General features: G+C 44.7%; 2 non-coding genes across 2 annotated transcripts; one reads left to right on the top strand and one right to left on the bottom strand.

Moving 5' to 3' along the window:
• Positions 1 to 1,878: 1,878 nt before the first annotated feature.
• On the top strand, positions 1,879 to 1,960 carry trnal-uaa (transfer RNA leucine (anticodon UAA)). The gene has a single exon. It is a non-coding gene; the product is annotated as a tRNA-Leu (tRNA).
• A 1,752-nt stretch (positions 1,961 to 3,712) lies between these two features.
• Positions 3,713 to 3,794, bottom strand: trnal-uaa (transfer RNA leucine (anticodon UAA)). Its single transcript has one exon. It is a non-coding gene; the product is annotated as a tRNA-Leu (tRNA).
• Positions 3,795 to 18,273: the final 14,479 nt, after the last annotated feature.

Genomic DNA, 18,273 nt, shown 5'->3' with positions numbered 1-18,273 from the left:
GGCCTTCATAACAAGAGGGATTGAGTATAGAAGCAAAGAGGTGCTTCTGCAGCTGTACAGGGCCCTGGTGAGACCACACCTGGAGTACTGTGTACAGTTCTGGTCTCCAAATTTGAGGAAAGATATTCTGGCTATTGAGGGAGTGCAGCGTAGGTTCACGAGGTCAATTCCTGGAATGGCAGGATTGCCTTACACGGAAAGACTGAAGCAACTGGGCTTGTGTCCCCTTGAGTTTAGAAGACTGAGAGGGGATCTGATTGAAACGTATAGGATTATGAAAGGACTGGACACTCTGGCAGGAGGGAACATATTTCCGTTGATGGGGGAGTGCCGAACCAGAGGACACAACTTAAAAATACGGGGTAGACCATTTAGGACAGAGATGAGGAGAAACTACTTCACCCAGAGAGTGGTGGCTGTGTGGAATGCTCTGCCCCAGAGGGCAGTGGAGGCCCAGTCTCTGGATTCTTTTAAGAAAGAATTGGATAGAGCTCTTAAAGATAGTGGAGTCAAGGGGTATGGAGATAAGGCTGGAACAGGATACTGATTAGGAATGATCAGCCATGATCATATTGAATGGCGGTGCAGGCTCGAAGGGCAGAATGGCCTACTCCTGCATCTATTGTCTATTGTCTATTCCAGACAATTTACGGTGGGCACCGTTTTCCCTGAAAGTGAGTGGGGATTGATATTTCATTGCTGATGTGAAACCAGATCCTGCACTGAATCTGTTCGCTGGTTTTTGTTGCTGTGGTGAAACGGTGGGCAATCACGGTGTGAAACGTTGTTCTAGCTCTCTGGTTTCCTTCATTCCTGTCCTGGTCAGGGAGGCTGGGGATTGGTCCTCTCCATCAGATGGAGGGACCAGCGCATTGTTGACCCAATTTAATCAAGAATGGAATTGGTCATCTTCACTTCTCATGGTTCATTGTTGTTCTGTTTTGTTGTAAGTTACTTGAGCACTTTCTGGGACTTGACAATGCATTAAAGCTGCAGTAAGTTTGGAAGCACGGTTTGGAATTGTCTCGCTGCAGTACATGACATAGATGACGCGCACTCCCTCAAAGTCAGCATGCCAGTGTGTCTGGCAATGGGTCCGCCTTTTCTGTTATGCTTCTGTTCCACGCTAAGAGCTGTCAGTTTTTGGATTCGCTGGAGTGCTGAGGGGTTAACACAATTTGTGTGGTATTTTTCTTCAGGCCAAAATCCACCCTCCAGGAAAAATAGCCAAACGCTCTAATTGAGTAACAAACAGCACGCGTTTTTTAGCAAATGGTCTATTCAAGCTGGTGTCAGCTTCTGGAGCGTCTCAGAGTTGCCAAGCACGGAAACAGACCCTGCTATCTAACTTGCCACTGCTAAACAGATAACCGAAATTAATCTAACCAATATTTGCCAAATTTTGTCCCTTATCTCTCCGAATCCTTTCAGTTGTCTTTGAAATGTTGTGAGCGCACCAGTCTCTGACATTAAATATGACAATTCATTCTGTACACACGGAAATGGCTGTGTGTAAAACAACTGTCCCTCACATCCCCTTTAAATATTACTGTTCTCACATTTAACCAATGTTATCTCGCTTTGAACTCATGTGCCTTGTGAAAAAATACTCCCTGACTCTTTTCTCTGTCCGTCTGCCTCATGACTTTATAAAATTCTGTAAGGCCATTCCTCAGCCCTGAAGCTCCAGGGAAAACTGTCGAAGTCTATTCAGCTTCGTGCTATTGTCCAAACAGTGCAAACCTTGGAAACCCTTTCAAATACTTTCGAAATTGCACCACGTTCATTATTCAATGCGCGATCTGTTAGTGCCTGAAGTGAAGCGATGCTGAAACACTAGTAATGACAATTTTGACATTCTGTTTCTGTAATCTGTAAGGTTGCGTGGCCGAGTGGTGTCAGGCGCTGGATTTAAGCTCCAGTCTCTATCGAGTCGTGGGTTCGAATCCCACCGCTACCAAGATAACTGATGTTCTACTGCCCAGTTGAACATAAGCAGAAGCTGAGCACGCCCTATGTGTTTGCAGCTGCTCCGGACTGACTCTGAAAACAGTGTGAGTCCTTGCTGTCGGACTCTCCTCAATCCCTCTGCTTTCGGAGATCTGCATGGCCAGTTTCTGTATCTCAAATAGTCAGCTCATTTGTCTGAAAGTTTGGTGGTTCGAGCCCGACCTTTGCACCGAGCCTCAATTATTTCAGTTCAATCATTGAGACCAACCATGTCCCGACACTGCAACCACGAGAACCCACCCGAGTCTGCAGCTGGATGTGGCCCCAATCTCTCCAAGGCCCCGCTGCCAACAGAAAGCGGCTACTGCAGCTTCAATCAGCGGCTTCCTGCTCAGCCCTGGGACACAGCACATGGAAAATCCTTCCCCAGGAACGGCTCTTCCCGTGTGAAAGGGACAACCATTCCACTTTAAATTGGACACGGCTTCAGAGGATTGTTCCTGTGCTTGGAACGTTTCATAAACAAAACTCCTGTCTCGCAAATAAGAAGTGGGAAAAGTTGTTGGCAGGAAGAATAGAGAAAGTGTTGACTGTGAGGACTCTGTCTCGTCAGCAGATAGGATTCCTTACACTCGAAACTGGAATGATTGGGTTTCCTTCGGGAATTTCCCAATTGATTTACCGTCTGCCAGAGAGACTGGGAATCACTCCAGAGACATAAAGATGAGGATAAAAATATGAAAATATTTATATTGAGTCTTAAATCCAGAGACAAGTGTTAAATAGATAATAATGTTCTGAAGGAATAATAGCTGAGAAATGGAAAGTGTGAATGATGACATTTGTGATTGGGAGGAATGAACTGGATCCTTGCAAATTGCAATGCCGGGTGAAATATGCTCAGTATGAAATCACACACTCATCAATCGTGAGCCAGGCCCAGCTACTTTAGTCGGTAGAGCATAAGATGCTTCATCTCAGGGTCGTAGGTTCCAGCCTCACGATGGGCCCTTTCCCTCCTTTAAAGAAATCCAGCTCTCTGCTCCACTTGCAGTATTGCAACCCAGTGTAGGGGTTGGTTTGGACACGTCGATCCGACTGTGTTTGATCACACCTCGGTTTCTGAGTGAAAGCTGTCTCCACTTGCCCATAAGATGGAATCCTATCTGCTAACGACACAGAGTCCTCACAGTCAACACTTTCTCTATTCTTCCTGCCAACAACTTTTCCCCCTCCTTATTTGCGAGACAGGAGTTTTGTTTATGAAACGTTCCAAGAACAGGAACAATCCTCTGAAGCCGTGTCCAATTTAAAGTGGAATGGTTGTCCCTTTCACACGGGAAGAGCCGTTCCTGGGGAAGGATTTTCCAGGTGCTGTGTCCCAGGGCTGAGCAGGAAGCCGCTGATTGAAGCTGCAGTAGCCGCTTTCTGTTGGCAGCGGGGCCTTGGAGAGATTGGGGCCACATCCAGCTGCAGACTCGGGTGAGTTCTTGTGGTCTCAATGCTTGGACTGAAATAATTGTGGTTCGGTGCTAAGGGCGGGCTCGAACCACCAAGCTTCCAGCCAAATGCAGTGACAATTTGATACACAGAAACTGGCCATGCAGATGTCCGAAAGCAGAGGGGTTGAGGAGAGTCCGACAGCAAGGACTCACACTGTTTTCAGACTCAGTTGACCTGAGCAGCGGCAAACACAACAACGAAAACGCAGACAGCCTACAGAGGTTCTGCTTTGTTCAGCTGTTTGCAGTGGAGCAACCGCTGGTAGCGGTGGGATCCGAACCCACGACTCGTTAGAGACTGGAGCTTAAATCCAGCGCCTTAGACCACTCGGCCACAGTACCACAGAGGCGCAGACCGCCAAAATCTCATTACTAGCGTTTCAGCATCGCTTCACTTCAGGCACTGACAGATCGCGCATTCAGTAACGAACGTGGAACAATTTCGAAAGTATTTGAAAGGGTTTGCAAGGTTTGCACTGTTTGGACAATAGCACGAAGCTGAATTGGCTTCGGCAGTTTTCCCTGGAGCTTCAGGGCTGAGGAATGGCCTTACAGAATTTTATAAGGACATGAGGGAGACGGACAGAGAAAAGAGTCAGGGAGTAATTTTTCACAAGGTACTTGAGTTCAATGCGAGATAACATTGGTTTAATGTGAGAACAGTAATATTTAAAGGGGATGTGAGGGACACTTGTTTTGAACACAGACATTTCCGTGTGTACAGAATGAATTGTCATATTTAGGGGCAGAGACTGGTGCGCTCACAACATTTCAAAGGCAGCTGAAAGGGTTCGGAGAGATAAGGGACAAATTTTGGCAAATATTGGTTAGATTAATTTCGGTTATCTGTTTAGCAGTGGCAAGTTAGATAGCAGGGTCTGTTTCCGTGCTTGGCAACTCTGAGACGCTCCAAAAGCTGACACCAGCTTGAATAGACCATTTGATAAAAAAAAAACGCTTGCTATTTGTTACTCAGCGCGTTTGGCTATTTTTCCGGGAGAGTGGAGTTTGGCTGAAGAAAAATACCACACAAATTGTGTTACCCCCTCAGCACTCCAGCGAATCCAAAAACTGACAGCTCTTAGCGTGGAACAGAAGCAAAACAGAAAAGGCGGAACCATTGGCAGACACACTGGCATGCTGACCTTGAGGGAGTGCGATTCGTCTATGTCATGTACTGCTCACACAAACGGCAGCGAGACAATTCCAAACCGTGCTTCCAAACATACTGCAGCGTGTTTGGCGGAGCTGGGAAGATGGTTTGCAGCATTTTCCTCACATTTCTGGGTGACATCCTCAGGGCTGCAGAGTCTGTTGTGAAGCGCTGCTGTCCTGGTGCAGTTGGAATTGATTTGGTTTCATTCCCGCTCCTTCCGGTTTTTGGGGTTACAGACTGGGTCCAGATGAATCTGTTTATTGATGGAATCCGCGGATGAGTGCCCTGCTTCTAGAAATTCTCTCTCTGCCTTCTGTTAGCCCTGTCATATTACAATTGTGCAGTTCTCACCAAACCTTGCCGTCTGGACGGATTACTACTCGGGACAGCTGGTCCGTGACAATTCGGGACTGTCACACAATATCTTTGCCAAGAATGGATATCCCCCCGATTTCATTCCCAGATGTCTGGCACACACGAAGTTCACAACGAGGCAATTTGAAAAGCATACTCCCCTTTATTAAAATAAATTGCTGGGAACTGACAGTCAGACTCCTCTGAACACACTGGGTTACAACAGACACATAAACCGACAGCCTCACTCAGACAAAACTCCCCAGAACACAACACCCAATACCCATCATGTACCAACGTGGCAGCATCTGTGGAGAGAAACAGGTTTAATGTTTCAGATTGACAGAACCAGACTAGTTATGCATTTTATTGTTTTAATGCTAGAGTAATTGTCTGTTTTACTTAGCAAATCAGCATATTTATCAGAATATTACATTAGTCGCGAAATGTCAACATTCTGAATGTCAACCGACTTTTCTGGGTGTAATGCTGATTCCGTTGCCTTGAGCTGCTGAAACGCTGGCCTTCAATTGTTCTTTTTTATTCCCCTTTCTGTCAGTGAGCACCCATTTTAAATGGAGAGTTTCTATTCCGTTGCCTTGAGCTGGTGAAACGCTGGCCTTCAATTGTTCTTTTTTATTCCCCTTTCTGTCAGTGAGCACCCATTTTAAATGGAAAGTTTCTATTTTCAGGCTCGCCCTCAATACGCGTCTCTACTCGTCTATCATTTCCTCTGCGTATCAACCTCACTCTCTTCCACATGCCCCCACTCTCTGTCTATCAATATCCCTTATTTTCCATTTCTGCTGTGTGAAAAGTCTGACATTCGGAGATAGTTTGAGAGTAGACCTCCTAAGCATAATTGCCAAAATTGTTTGGTGCATTAGCCAAAAGGAATTGGGTCTGTGTGGGTTACTCTCTGGAGGGATAGTGTGGGGCCGATGGGCCTGTTTCCAAGCGATAGGGAATCTAACCACCCTGTTCGAAACTCATTCGTGGCGTAGGACGCCATTCAATTCCATTCCAGGATCTAGAACCAAAAGCACTGTCGGAGCAGCGAGATATTTCCAACTCAGAAAGGTGAGATCCGAGATGGGTGATTTGTGGTTACAGTTCTCTCGTGTGTCTGTTGCTATTGTCCTTCTAGATAGATGCAAACAATCACTGGGTTGGTCTGGGTCTGTGTTCTGTGAGGAAGCAGGAGTTAGTTTTCAATAAGATAATTCACAAGAAGAGAAATATATCTTCATTTCCTGACTGGGAATTGTATCCCGGTCTGGGCATTACAAACTCAGACTCCGAACCAGTGACCCTACTGCAGCTGGCAGTAACACTTGTGACCTGATCTGTCCAGACTCTGTGTATGATCTTCACGTCATCATCTTCTTCAGCAGCAATGTTTCTCTCTCTAAGTTTCCAAACTATTCATATTGCCGCCCTGGTTTCAATGTGAAGAAAGTGGAGCTGTGCTAACCTGATTTACTGCAGGAAGGTACAGAACAGTTTGATACTAACAGCGGCTCGTTTTGAGGCGTTGATCTGCGGTGATGGGGGGGGGGGCACAAATAAAGCCTTGATTCAAATCGTCTGATTCCAAATTCCTTGTCGGAAATGACCAGAGGATTCTCGCTGAATTTGTTCAGGACCTTTACTGGAAGTGACACTAAATCCAAGTATGAAAGTACATTCCAGTGGAGTGCATCATAAGATAGCGTAATGACTGTGAATAAAATGCTGGAGACGTCCAGCAGAAGAACAGGCGACACAGAAGCAGGTACCTGAGGACAAATGTATTTGCTTTGCCATTGAAAGGCCCTGTTACACAAAGTGGATTATCTTTGCTGGTTGATCACCTTATGAATGTTGTTTCCCTGATCTCCATGTTTACATCACATATGGAAAGGTGTCCAGCGTGTACGTGTGTGCATCCGGCTAGTGAAGCAATAGATAAAACATCTGACATTGAATCAGGCGATTGTAGTTTTACATCCTGCATGTCTCGAGTGCAACGTGTTAGTTCAGCCAATTGCATGTTGTCAGTTGCTATTTTCTTAGGTTCTTTCGAGCTGCAGTGATTGGATCAGTGTGTATTCAAATTAAATGTTGCTTTTGGATAATATTTTGAGCCAAAACTAGAAACTGGGACTGGAATACATGGATGTCCGATGAGCTGCAATGTACGATGGGCCGAACGGTCTCTTCCCACTCTGTGAAAGCAGAAGGCAAGGAGGACCTAATCTGCAGCAAGACTGATCAGAAATGAAAAGGCAAAAGTGTTTTCATTCTGAATAAATGCAAGGCCGCCTTCTGCCTTCCCTTGTCGTCTAGTAGCCAGCATTTGGCTCTCTCGCCGCCGTGACACGGGTTCTATCCCCGGTCAAGGAATGCGTGCTTTGTTCTGCACACACATCGTGGGAAGAATATTCCTGACCACTTTTCCAAAGCTGGCCGAACATCGGTTTTGTGCCAACCGTTTTAAAGTTGAACAGAAAACCAAGAGATGCAGATGTTGGAAATCTGAACCAAAAACAAGAATTGACGTGTAAACTGAATAGTCCTGGCAACATCTGTGGGGAGAAACAGAGACAATGATTCACAATGACAGAATCAGATTAGTTCTTCATTTCTAGACCACAATGTCGGGATAATGGTCAGTTTTATCGGTCGAATGAGGATAGTTATCAAAATCTATTTGTTTTTTGCCAGTTAGCAGCCATGTCGACCCGAGATCTGATTCTTTCAGGGTCTCCCTCAAGATGAGTCTCTAATTTTCTGTCTTTATCTCTGTGTATCTACCTCACCCTTTATCATATTCTTTGACCCTTTATTTGCCAATATCCCTCATTTCCCATTCCTACTCTATGAAAAGCCTGACGATCAGGGATAGTTTGAGAATGGAGCTGCTGAGAGGTTTTCTGGAACCTGGCAGGAGACTGGAAAACTTGGCTCACACTCTACGGATAATACGTCTGCCACTTGGATGTGATATAAGGAGCCAGTTCTTCCTCAAAATATTGTAACCCTTTCGAAATTAAAGTTACATTCCTTATCCAATAGAAGATAAACTACAACAAAGGAGAATATGGAGGCGTTAATGATGCTGTAAAATGAATGAATGGCGACAGCAGAGAATGAGGGTGATCCACCCGTGGTTTCTGTGCCATAACCACAACATCCACGGCCTTTCTGCAGTGTCTCCTGCCTCACCTCGTTATTCCCACCAAACTTGGAATGAAGGAGAGAGAATAAAAGTGGAGGAGAGGAAGGAGTGCTTTTGGAACAGCGGCAAGAAACTCCAGGTTGGTGTATTGGTTAGGAAGGATAACATGCACTGCTGGAACTAAACCAGGAAAAAGGAGTGGGTTTACCAAACCATAACAGGCTCGAACTCAAACAGGATGCTGAGTCCCTTCATCAGTAACACGACCCTTAATAAAAGGTGAACCTACGGGCCTTCAATACAACAAGCGGGCGCAGCTGGGATTGGACCCTATGGTCAGCTGCTTCCCAAGGAGGGGTTTGAAATAACTAAGGGACGGCCATATGTGCAGTTCCTTAACCACATGACCACAGTAACTCGGAAATACATTTCTGTATCAATATTACTCAGTGTGATTTACAATCAAACCCCACTGTTGCAAAACCAGACATTTCACGATTGAACATTCTTCAATGCAAAGGCACATAAAAGGGCAATCTTCTCTTACATTGGCTTCAAACAGATATTTGTATCTGTTTAAAAAACAGGACAAAGGGGAAGTTGTTCATTCTCTTGGGGAGTATTGATGGATTTAATACACACAGTGGTAATCTCACACGAAGAGGTACAGTGTCATTGCCATGAATTGCCCAGGAATGGTGTGTGAGCCAATGTAAACAGTTTGCAGTAAAGGCTGACCCATTAGCAGCGACACTGAGCCTTGCACCACCAGATCCAGACTCCCTTCCTGCCTCATGCCTCCCAGTCATCATTGTCATTCACGTCAATTTCACTTCCCTGCTCCACTTCTCAACTTACTACCGATCTCCTGAAGGTGTCCGATTGGAACCTACCACTGTTAGAAACGCATTCCTGGGATAAAGATATGACTCAATGGAATAGGACTCGCTGTCCATCCCTAAATCCCCCAGAGATGGAGGATATGAGTTGCTTTTGTGAACCATTGAACTCCTTCACACGGAGGTACAGCCATTATGCTGCAAGTGCGGGATTTCCTGGATTTACACCCAGAGACACTGAAGGAACACCAACATATTCCCAACTCAGGAAGGTGAGATGATTGGAGGGAGATTTGAAGGGGTCACTATCGTATCTGTCCGCTGTCATTGTCCTTCTACATGGTTCAAGCAATCACTGGGCTGATTCTGGAGGGATCCCGGTCTGTCTTCTGTGTGGAACGGGGAATGCGTTTTCATTCAGACAATTCACATGAAGAGAATTAAACCTTCATTCCCTGAATGGGAACTGTATCCATGTCTGGACGATACAAACTTTGACTCCACAGCACGGGCCCCCGGTAATGCTGACAGTATCCAAAGCGACCTGAATTGTACACACCCTTGTGCCTGTCCATCCCTTCATAACCACCTTCGGCAACAAAGTTTCTCTCTTCAATTTTGCAAATGCTTCATATTATCGCCTTGTGTTTCACAGTAAAGAAAGTGGAGCTGTGGTAATCTGATGTTGGTCAGTCGGTGTAATGCAGGAATGTACAGAACAGGTTGACGCGGGCAGAGACCCGTTTTGAGGCGTGAGGTTGAAGTGAAGGGGTTCCACCAATAAAAAGCACTGTTCATCTCGTCTGATTCTCCATCCCGGGATTCAAATCAACAGAGGTTTCTCGCTGGACTGGTTCAGGATCTTGACGGGAAGAGGCCATGACGCAAGGTATGAAAAGATATTTCACTGGAGTGAATCAAAAAATCGCGGAGTGACTGTGAATAAAATGTTGGCAACTTCCAGCAGAGGCGCAGGCGACACTGAAGCAGGGACCTGAGGGTAAATATGTTTCCTTGGGCATTGAAAGACATTGCTTCACGGAGTGGGACATCCGATGGGAAACAGTGACGATAATTATTTTTACTGATTGTTCACCTTGTGAATACTGTTTCCCCCGATGTCCATGTTTCCATTTCATATCGACTCCCTGTCGGACCTCCGGCTGCCGCTGGGACACTGACATCATGGATAATGGCTCTGACTTTTGGTGAATCGAATCCTTCCTGATTTGTGTGCAATGTACTGCAGGGATTGGATCAGTGGGTCCCGAATTTGGGAGTATTGTACCTCAATGTGCGACAGATTTTGAGGAGCTGCAGACTTTGGATCAGTGTTTTTTTCAAATTTGAAAGTTGCATGTGAGGCAATTGTCCATTTTAAATTCCAGCTCATCGCAACGTCTCTCATTGTCTGTAAAACTGGCTTTAGTTACACCTAAAGCTGCCTTTTGTCGGAGAAACGTGTGTGTGTGTGTTTGGTGGAGGGGGTGTCTTAAGTTGGTGGAGAGCGGTACTGAAGCACAAGGAGCTGGTATAATCCCGAAACCTCTGCACTCCCCCCACCCCCCACCTCCGGGAATGTGTGTCTGTGACTCACTCTATGGGTGAAAATATGACGGGATTTCACTTCGGTATGACGGTGTAGAACTCACTCCCATTGGTGTCTCGTTTAAGATCACAGGGATAATCTTTTCTGAATTTTGCGTTGAAAACATCAGAACACACAAGGTATCGTGCCAAAGCTGGACACTGGATCGAAAACAGATGGCTATCTGATGATCCATACTGCACGATGGGCCGAATGGTATTTTCCGACTGTGTTAAAAAAACCTCAAAGACAACGAGAAACTAATGTGCAGCGAAAATGATCCAAAATGAAATGCATAAGTGGTTTCATTGAGAATAAATGCGACAGTTTCTGTCTCCTTCCCTTTTAATCTCACGGTTAGGAGTTGGTGCACTATCTGAAGGGGAAAGGGTGATTCCTGGTCAGGGAATGGGCGATATGTTCTGCAAAGATATCTTGCTAACAGTAGTTCTGACCGATTTTCTGTGGCCGTCAGGTCATTCGTTTTGTCTCAAACGTTGTTAAGAATAACATGAAACAAAGAACTGCAGATGTTTGAAATCCGAACCAAAACCAAGATTTGATAGAAAAACTCAGTAGGACAGTGGGGAGAAACAGAGTTAATGGTTCATATCAGCAGAGCGAGGTTACTTCGACATTTCTGTATTATATTTTTGGTAAAATGATCAGTTATCCCAGTCAGGATATTTACCAAAATCTTTCATTAACTTACAACCGTCAATGTTGAAAATTCAAAATGACTTTGTTGGCTGTAAGAATCCTTCCGTTACACGGAGCTGGTGAAAGGCTGTGCTTAATAGTTCCCTTTTTATTCCTATTTGTTTCTGTCAGTCAGCAGCCATGTCGATTGGAGAATTGGTCCTTTCAGTATCTCCCTCAATATGCGTCTCCATCTTTCTTTCTTTCTCTGTGAATGTACCTGACCCTCTTTCACATTCTCGGACTCTCGGTCTGTCCATATTCCTCATTTCCCATTTCTGCTCTTTGAAAAGTCTGATATTCGGAGACAAATTGAGAGTGGACCAGCTAACAGGCTTTCTGCCCCCTCGGTAGCATGTGTGGGATTGGGCTCACATACTCCGAATAATGTGTCTGGCACTTATTCCTGAGGTGAGGAGTCATTCCTTCCTCCAAATATTACGATCCTTTCGAGTTCTAAATAAACTTCATAATCCACAAGAAAAGAAACCGCAATCACAGTGCAAACCACAACGACAGGAGAACAATGAAGTATTTCCTGTTGGTGTGGAATGAATGAATGTTGACAGCAGAGAATTAGGGTGAACAGCTCTTGGTGTCTGCGCCATTACTGCAACATTCACCGGCGAGTCTGCCATGTCTCCTGGCTCACCTCGTTATTCCCAACAAACTGGAAATGAACGAGGCGTAATAAAGGAGGAGGAGAAGCAGAAGTTCTTGTCAAACACAGGAAGGAAACTCCAGATTGAATTAATAGTTCGGAAGAAACAATATCCACTGGAGGAACTAAACCAGGGAGCAGATCAGGATCACCAAAATAGGCTGACACTCAAACAGGACGCATGGTTGACTGATGAGCAACACTGACTTGGGAGATTTTGAAACAACCATGTATTTGGTAAAATACTCAGACACCACTACGATGTGAAATCTTGGTGGGCTGTTTATGATGTGGGTAAGTTCACGAACTGAGCCACGGCACCACACCACAAGTGGTTTTCTCATCCCAGTTCCTTCAGCAATTGTTAACAGGAACTGGGAATTGTGTTTTTGCTGCATTAATGTTGCTCAGTGAGAATTGCACTGAAACCCACTTTTGCAAAGACAGTTTATGGCTGAACGTTCTGCACTGAAATTGTACAGAAAAAGACAATCTCCTCTTCCATTGGCTTCAAACTGATATGTTCAACTGTTTAAACTGACAGGATAAAGAGAATGTATTCATCCTCTCAGGGCCCATTAACCCTGTTAATATACACAGGGTACCTCACAAAAAGAGGAACAGGGTCATTGTGCTAAACTGACCTGAACTGCGTGTGAGTTAGTGTAAACAATATGGAGTAAAGATTTGGAGGTGCCGGTGTTGGACTGGGGTGGACAAAATTAAATAATCACACAACATCAGGTTATAGTCCAACAGGTTTATTTGATAGTACCAGCTTTTGGAGCGCTGTTCCTTCATCAGGTGGTTGTGGGGCATAACATCATACCACACAGAATTTATCGTAAAAGATTACAGGGTGATGCCACTGAAATAAAATATTTAAAACTGAAGTGGATTGTCTGTTCAGTCTGTATACTTTTAGAAATACCATGTTAGATTTTGTTCTTTCATATGTAAACCGTACGTAAAAATAGCTAAATTCTCAGGTAAATCTTTAACGATAGGTGCCCCCTCAGCTCAGATTGAGCCTTGAAGGTGTGAGGTTGAAATCTGCCTGTGTCCCAATGTTCTGTCGTGGCAGAAGCTGGGGGTACCCATGCTTCATGGCTTTCAAGATGTATTTGACATCGGCAGTGAGGTTCCCACATCGGGTCCCATTGCCTAATATGATGGGAGATCCGGGTGTGTTGTCTTTGTGGATTTTTTGTAGGCAGTAGAAGTCGCCTGAATGAGAAGTGCATTTCAGAGATTAGATCAGAGTGGTGCTGGAAAAGCACTACAGGTCAGGCAGCATCCGAGGGGCACGAAAATACACGTTTCGGGCAAAAGCCTTTTATCAGGATTTCGGAGGTGCCGAGCACAGAAACAGGCCCTCCATTCCACCTCGTCCCTGCTGACCAGATAACCGATATTAATTAGCTATATGAGCCAACATTTGTTCCTTACCCCTCCAAACAATCCCTGACTACATTCCATCCAGATGCCTTTTAAATAGAGACATAGAGATGTACAGCATGGAAATAGACCTATTTATTGTTTCCACCAAATAAAGGAGCTGGAGAAGCGTCACTGCTTCCTCCTGTATTATAGAAAGTAAAGGAGCTGGAGCAGCGTCACTGCTTCTCCTGTATTATAGAAAATAAAGGAGCTGGAGCAGCGTCACCGCTTCCTCCTGTATTATAGAAAATAAAGGAGCTGGAGCAGCGTCACTGCTTCCTCCAGTATTATAGAAAATAAAGGAGCTGGAGCAGCGTCTCTGCTTCCTCCTGTATTATAGAAAATAAAGGAGCTGGAGCACTGTCACTGCTTCCTCCTGTATTAGAGAAAATAAAGGAGCTGGAGCAGCGTCTCTGCTTCCTCCTGTATTATCAAAAATAAAGGAGCTGGAGCAGCGTCTCTGCTTCCTCCTGTATTATAGAAAATAAAGGAGCTGGAGCAGCGTCTCTGCTTCCTCCTGTATTATAGAAAATAAAGGAGCTGGAGCAGCGTCTCTGCTTCCTCCTGTATTATAGAAAATAAAAGAGCTGGAGCAGCGTCTCTGCTTCCTCCAGTATTATAGAAAATAAAGGAGCTGGAGCAGCGTCTCTGCTTCCTCCTGTATTAAAGAAAATAAAGGAGCTTGAGCAGCGTCACTGCTTCCTCCTGTATGAAAGAAAATAAAGGAGCTGGAGCAGCGTCCCTGCTTCCTCCTGTATTATAGAAAATAAAGGAGCTGGAGCAGCGTCACTGCTTCCTCCTGTATTATAGAAAATAAAGGAGCTGGAGCAGCGTCACTGCTTCCTCCTGTATTACAGAAAAATAAAGGAGCTGGAGCCGCGTCACTGCTTCCTCCTGTATTATAGAAAATAAAGGAGCTTGAGCAGCGTCACCGCTTCCTCCTGTATTATAGAAAATAAAGGAGCTGGAGCAGCGTCTCTGCTTCCTCCTGTATTATAGAAAATAAAGGAGCTGGAGCAGCATCACTGCTTCCTCCTGTATTATAGAAAATAAAGGAGCTGGAGCAGCGTCACTGCTTCCTCCTGTATTATAGAAAGTAAAGGAGCTGGAGCAGCGTCACTGCTTCCTCCTGTATTATAGAAAGTAAAGGATCTGGAGCAGCGTCTCTGCTTCCTCATGTAATATAGAAAATAAAGGAGCTAGAGCAGCGTCACAGCTTCCTCCTGTATTATTGAAAATAAAGGAGCCGGAGCAGTGTCACTGCTTCCTCCTGTATTATAGAAAATAAAGGAGCTGGAGCAGCGTCACTGCTTCCTTCTGTATTATAGAAATTAAAGGAGCTGGAGCAGCGTCACTGCTTCCCCATGTATTATAGAAAATAAAGGAGCTGGAGCAGCGTCACTGCTTCCTCCTGTATTATAGAAAATAAAGGAGCTGGAGCAGCGTCACTGCTTCCTCCTGTATTATAGAAAATAAAGGAGCTGGAGCAGCGTCACTGCTTCCTCCTGTATTATAGAAAATAAAGGAGCTGGAGCAGCGTCTCTGCTTCCTTTTGTATTATAGAAAATAAAGGAGCTGGAACAGCGTCTCTGCTTCCTCCTGTATTATAGAAAATAAAGGAGCTGGATCAGCGTCACTGCTTCCTCCTGTATTATAGAAAATAAAGGAGCTGGATCAGCGTCACTGCTTCCTCCGGAATTTAGAAAATAAAGGAGCTGGAGCAGCGTCACTGCTTCCTCCTGTATTATAGAAAATAAAGGAGCTGGAGCAGCGTCACTGCTTCCTCCTGTATTATAGAAAATAAAGGAGCTGGAGCAGCGTCACTGCTTCCTCCTGTATTATAGAAAATAAAGTAGCTGGAGCATAGTCACTGCTTCCTCCTGTGTTATAGAAAATAAAGGAGCTGGAGCAGCGTCACTGCTTCCTCCTGTATTATAGAAAATAAAGAAGCTGGAGCAGCGTCACTGCTTCCTCCTGTATTATAGAAAATAAAGGAGCTGGAGCAGCGTCACTGCTTCCTCCTGTGTTATAGAAAATAAAGGAGCTGGAGCAGAGTCACTGCTTCCTCCTGTGTTATTTGAAAATATGTTGGCACTCCCACCAATTTTCCAATGTAATGTCACTCTGCACTGAGTCTCCCATATATTGATTCCCACCAAATCTCCCAGTTACTCATACCCCTGTACTAATTCTTCTATTTACTGGTCCCCGAGCCCGATTCGACTATTAAAGGGTGCGCTACCCTCATTCTCCCATTTCCTGGTGCCATACACCCATTCTGTCATTTAGCTCCACTGTGCACCAGTTCATCCATTCAGTATTTCCCTGCAACAATTCTCCCATTTAGTAGTTCGCTGCCAGAATTCTCTGATCTTGCGATCCCTGCATCAAATCTCCAAATTACCAACCTGACACATATCTTCCCTATCCTGTTGAACTGCACCAACTCCCCCATTTCGTGTGCACTGTATTGAATCTGGACCACTAATCCTTTGCAACATCTGTCCTATTTACTGATTCGCTGCCCGTGTTCTCCCATTTGCTCCAATTCTCGAAGTTATCAGCACCCTGCACCAGGTCTCTCATTTACTGATACCCCACACCAATTCTCCAATTCAGTGTTGCTTAGCACCATTTTCCCCAATTCCTGAAGTCCTGAACAAGTTCTCCACTCAGTGTTGCCTTACACCAATCCTCATACTGACTGATGCTCTCGCCCAATTCAGGGGTGCGCTACTCTAAATCTCCCAAAAGGTAATGTCCTGTCCCAATTCTACCATTTAGTGCAACGCAGCATAACTCACCCAATTAGCACTGAACTGCACTAATTCACCCATTATCTGATGTCCTGTTGAAAATTCTCACATTTCGATAAGCCCTTGCGAAATTTATCCATTTAGTATTTTATTGCAATGACTCTTCAATTTAGTGTACAGCTTCCAGAATTATTAAATTTAGGCGGAGACAGGTTGGACTGAGGGGTCTGTTTCCGTGCTGTACATCTCTAAGGCTGTAATTAGTGCTTTCCTTCCCTTCATCAGGAAGGGCTTTTGCCCGAAACGTTGATTTCGCTGCTCGTTGGATGCTGCCTGAACTGCTGTGCTCTTCCAGCACCACTAATCCAGTATTAAATTTTCAGCATCTGCAGTCATTGTTTTTACCTTGTTAATTTCACCAACTCACCCATTGAGGTTATCCTGCCCCAGTCCTCCCACTTAGAATTTAACGGCACCTGCATGAATTCTCCAATTATTGTTGTTCTGCAACAATTCCTTCAATTTAGTTGTTCCCTGATACACATTTCCAACGTACGGATGCCCTGCTGATTATATTTGTTCATTTAGTGATGTACTGACCTGACTCTCCAATTTACCGATGCTTCCAACATTTCTTTTTATTGATTCCATGGCCCCTATTCCCCAATTTAGACATGCTCTGCTCCAATTTTCTAATATATAGACACTCCCACCAGTTTTCCAATGTAAGGGCACTGTGCACAGAATCTCCCATTTATTGAAACCCACCAAATCTCCCATTTATTCCTATCCCTGTACTAATCCTTCCATTTACTGATGCCCAACCCCGATTCTACAATTTAAGGGTGCGCTACTCTAATTCTCCCATTTACTGTCGCCATGCACCCATTCTGTAATTTAGCTCCACTGTGCACCAGGTCTTCCATTCAGTATTTCCCTGCAACAATTCTCCCATTTCGTAGACCACTGAGAGAATTATCTAATCTTGGCAATCTCTGCATCATATCTCCAAATTCCCCAAACTGCAAATATCCCCCCTTTCGTGGTGAACTGCACCAACTCCCCCATTTTGTGGTGCACTGTATTGAATCTGGACCGCAAATCCTTTGCAGCATTTGTCCTATTTCCTGATTCACTCTCCATGTTCTCCCATTTGCTCCAACTCTCGAAGTTATCAGCACCCTGCACCAGGTCTCTCATTTACTGATACCCCACACCAATTCTCCAATTCAGTGCTGCTTCGCACCATTTCCCCCAACTACTGATGTCCTGAACAGGTTCAGTGTTGCCTTACCCCAATCCCCATACTGACTGATTCCCTCGCCCAATTTAGGGGCGCCCTACACTAAATCTCCCAAAAGGTAAAGTCCTGCTCTAATTCGACCATTTAGTTGCAACACAGCATAACTCACCCATTTAGTGCTGAACTGCACTAATTCACCCATTATCTGATGCCCTGTTGCAAATTCTCACATTTCGATAAACCCTTTCAAAATGTATCCATCTGGTATTTTCTTGCAATGATTCTCCAATTTACTGTAGAGCTGACAGAATTCTTAAATTTAGGCGTGGAGAGTTGGACTGAAGGGTCTGTTTCCGTGCTGTCCATCTCTAAGGCTGTAATTAGTGTCCCGCTTCCCTACACCAATTCTCCCATTTCCCATTGAGGTTTTCCTGCCCCAGTCCTCCCACTGAGAATTTCATGGCACCTGCATAAACTTTCCAATTATTGTTGCCCTGCATCAATTCCTTCCAGTTAGTTGTTCCCTGATACACATCTTCCACGTACGGATGCCCTGCTGAATTCTTTTCATTTCGTGATGCTCTGAACTGAATCTCCAATTTACCAATGCTTACAATATTTCTTCTTTTTATTGATTCCCTGGCCCTTAATCCCCAATTTAGACATGCTCTGCTCCAACTTTCTAATACTTTGGCACTCCCACCAATTTTTTTAAAGTAACAGCACTGTGCACGAGATCTCCCATTTATTGATTCCCACCAAATCTCCCATTTACCCATATCCCTGTACTAATTCTTCTATTTACTGATGCCTGAGCCCGATTCTACCATTTAAGGGTACGCTACTCTAATTCTCACATTTACTGATGGCCCACACCAATTCTCCAATTCAGTGTTGCTAGCAACATTTCCCCCAATTACTGATG

This window comes from Chiloscyllium punctatum, chromosome 23 (genome assembly GCF_047496795.1).
Source record: "Chiloscyllium punctatum isolate Juve2018m chromosome 23, sChiPun1.3, whole genome shotgun sequence".
In the NCBI taxonomy this organism is placed as follows: domain Eukaryota; kingdom Metazoa; phylum Chordata; class Chondrichthyes; order Orectolobiformes; family Hemiscylliidae; genus Chiloscyllium; species Chiloscyllium punctatum.
This window is presented reverse-complemented; position numbering and strand designations above follow the sequence as displayed.